Here is a 3,973-nt window from a genome sequence, read left to right on the forward strand (position 1 = left end):
TAGACCAATGCCCATGATGAAATTGGAGCATACTGGCTGCTCTTTGAAAGATAAGGTAGCCCCATATAATTTTTTTATGGATGATCTGCATTTTTTTTTTAATTTTCTCTTAATAAGAAGTTTCTGAGTAAGTGGACTACTCGGGTATTGCAACCGAATTCCATATTCTTATCCTATCTAGTATATTAATATGGCGCCTATCGTACCACGACTTAGTACTAGAGATAGATTCTAGGACTCTCTCTGCGTCAGTATTGATGCCGATCGCTCCATCATCTTTTGTTATTGAGACTCAAAGAAGAGTTGATCTATTGGATAATTTCAATAATTTATTTACATTAAATATAAGTGACATTAATTTGATTTTCCTCATTTCAGTAATGAAAATCCAACATTTCTATGGAGATTCCCAAAATACTTCTATATTTCCGTGCACGCCTCCTGCAAGTTTTTTTTGTATATGTAAATCGCATGAATATATTGCTATTTATTTGCTTTATTTTTGGGAAAGGTATGATACATAATTTACATTTCTATATATATTTTCATCGTTAACTATAATTCAAAGATAATCAATTTACTGAAGCTCCAAAACACTATGAACTCAAAACTTCATTTATATGGGAAGTTTCCCACCAATAATTATTTAATACAGTTAGAGAGAGGCATATGTTTAATCGGGCTGGTAGCATACACAGCTTGATGAATGGACCAAGCAAGCTGTAAAAGGATTTATTATTGTAAAAATTAAATTCAAATCATTTGTGTTAAACTATAATTCGCAGTACATTATGGTACATAATTCTAGTCAATTTTATAACTTTATCTTCAAGTTAGTTAGATTTAGTTAGTCATTTATTATATTCTGAGAAATATAAATATCTCTAACATTATAATAAATAATATAACATCCATAGCCAATGCAAAATATAAATGGAACTATGTACAAAAAGAAAACTGTAGACAAGTGTTACAAAATAAAAAATGATACAACTGCACGAATATATGTAAAGTATACACCGTAGATATGCCCTTATTATTATCGTACTATGAATCCAGTTAATGCTCTCAAACGGCAACAACCCCCTCTGTGGGACAAGTTACACTACAGACAAACTAAGACTACTGGGAGTATATATGAAATGAACTCACATAAGGAATTTACAACCTTTTGAAAAAACAGCAAAGCAATTAAAAACCAATCAGAGGCCTCTCCAAAAAATCAACAGCAAATAAAATGAAAACCGGGCCCGACAATCAAAGACCGACCAGACCTAGCTTTATGGGCTCAACTTGGTCCAACTATAATGTTGGAAAAATTGAGCCCGGCACAATAGTCGGGTTAGGTTTGCGGTTATCTTTTTTTTTTTTTTCTGAGCACCCATTATGGTACCCTAACGATACACATAGTATTTGCCTGTATTTTCTATGCCCCGGGTAAACCTTTCCAGAAAAAATATGTCAGTTCAGCTATTTCTTATACTAGATAAATATTAAATGGATAAAAAATAATTCAAAAATAAACGATTTAACGGAAAGATGATTGAATTAATGGCGAACTGAAAGTTTTCTACAAAATGAACGAATGAGCGGAAAAAGAGTGAACAGGTACAACCTTGGTTATAACTGTGGGCATTTCAACATTATAATGTGCATCAGAAATATTATATTTACTAATTTGTTATAAAATAGTCATCAATGACACCATTAGTATATCCATCGTCCATGGATTATTCAATTATTGCATTATTCTTATCTCAAGTACAGTGAATCCTTCATTCAAAATAATTCAACTTATTTTGTAATTGTAACTTGTATACAACATGTATATATATGACCTATTTCAGTAATTTCTATCATATTAAGCGAGTAAAAACAAAAACACAGGAGAGAAAAACATTAGGGCTCAGCCGGGAATTGAACCTGGACCTCGCGCACCCGAAGCGCGAATCATACCCCTAGACCACTGAGCCGGGCGAATTTTAGACGAAATTATTATGTATTTAAACTCTTAAAAATTATTGAGAAACAAATAGTACTTTTTTTTGGTACTCAAAGTAAATACAATAATATATACGTCATTACAGATGTATAACCAATCATATTTATATAATATACATATATGTAGAATGTATGTCCATGTAATATATTTTTAGTATACCTAATATTTAGCTTAGTCACTTTCCTAATTTAAAGTATTTTATACCTTAAACAATCATTTAATATGAATAAAAACATTTGTTTGTATAATATTAGTACAATGGAGATCTCATTGCACTTGTACGCATAATAATATTACCTAATTTAAATGCAATTTTTCATTTAATAATTAGCAATTGTCGCCATTAAGGTAAAGAAATAGTTATTTACGGGAGGTTCTAGAAAATATAAATATCTAATTAAATGACTTTTTCAGTTGCAGAAAAATACCCTTGAATATATTAACATTGTCAAAATAGTATACAATATGATAATATCTTTTTTTGTTAAGGTCCCCGAAAAAGTAAAATTATTATCAAATCAGGATAAAAATTATCAATCAATTTATGTATGTAATTATGCATGGCTTAGGGTTACTTGAAGGAATTCCTTTATTGATCATTAGTTTGCAAATAAGTTGAATAAATATATCATATACTTATGTTGACCAACTGCATAAAGAGTCCATGAAGAGATGCTCCAAGATGTTTCTACAATTTAACAGACTTAATAAGACTATAAATAGAAGTAATCTATTTACGAATGTCTGACAGTAAGCTACGTTGTAAACATAACTGTGTGTCTCTTTGAGTGTTTGTTTCGAACATCGATTACCCAGACTGATTTCTTGGTGATGTCATTTCCCTCCAATATAAACTTCAACAAGATCGAACTAATCATTTCAAAAAATCCTACTTGTACTCTACTCTGTTCAAATATGTCCAAGATTCCTACAAGGCTTGATTTGTTTGTGCGAGAAAAAAACTACATCTTTTGGCGAAGTTTGTGGAAAAGGGAACCCTGGTTTTGCCTACTGGTAGACCAATAATCAACCTGTTACATAGTCCTCGCTCCTGCTTAGGGTCAGAGGTTTTAGCTAGTTTTTATCTATTATCTACAATTTTCTTTATTGATCGTTACATAAATATCTCGTATAGTAATTATACCGAACAGGTATCATCATTTTATCTCTAAGCATTCTTTCGAAACGAAAACAAATAATGTTCAAAGCCAATTACGTCATTTTAATAATTTGGCTGATTAGTTAAAGATGTAAGCAACCAACATAGAGTATTGTAATACAATAACCACACTATGCTGTGGACATTACGCTGTGTAATTTTTAGATAAACACTCAGAACAATAATAAGGAGGACAATAGAAAAATCAACAGCTGACAAAACAAAATATAAGTGTAGTTGATTTTGTGGAAATATTATTATAATGTACAAATGTCCCAAATATTTTTAACCTCTGTAAGTCAATATTGAATGGATTTTTTTGCAATAATAGATTAATAATACATTCAAAATCAAAACTTGTATCATTTGAGTACTTTAGTTAATTTTCAAATCGATTATAAGTCAGTCGACGATAAAAATATCATATCTATACAGACGTTTGATTACATTGTTATAGCTCAATAATAGCTCGCAATTATAAAAAAGTTAAAGTATACGGACTAGAATGGCCACTTGGTATAGTGCAAAACATCACGCCAAAAATGAAATTGAGTTATGTTTCTCAATTGGTTTTTAAAGTTATGGTCGATTATGTATTTTTTTTACATTTTGTGTTACTTTGACCAACCTCTCAGAATTGAATGACCTCTTACTGTGAGCATAGATAGAATGATATAATTTAAAAAAAATCTGATATGCTTTGCGATTCATTGCATTTTTCTCCTGACGAAGTTATAAATGAAGTTGAGCGTCTCGAGGAATATATCCATGATTTGCATCATCATTTTACAACGGGAGGCCAACTGGAAACT

The 3,973-nt window shown here is 30.7% G+C and overlaps 1 non-coding gene across 1 annotated transcript; it reads right to left on the bottom strand.

The window, feature by feature from the left end:
- Positions 1 to 1,902: 1,902 nt before the first annotated feature.
- TRNAP-CGG (transfer RNA proline (anticodon CGG)) lies at positions 1,903 to 1,973 on the bottom strand. The gene has a single exon. It is a non-coding gene; the product is annotated as a tRNA-Pro (tRNA).
- Positions 1,974 to 3,973: the final 2,000 nt, after the last annotated feature.

Source organism: Lepeophtheirus salmonis, unplaced genomic scaffold (assembly GCF_016086655.4).
Source record: "Lepeophtheirus salmonis unplaced genomic scaffold, UVic_Lsal_1.4 unplaced_contig_5349_pilon, whole genome shotgun sequence".
NCBI classification, from domain to species: domain Eukaryota; kingdom Metazoa; phylum Arthropoda; class Copepoda; order Siphonostomatoida; family Caligidae; genus Lepeophtheirus; species Lepeophtheirus salmonis.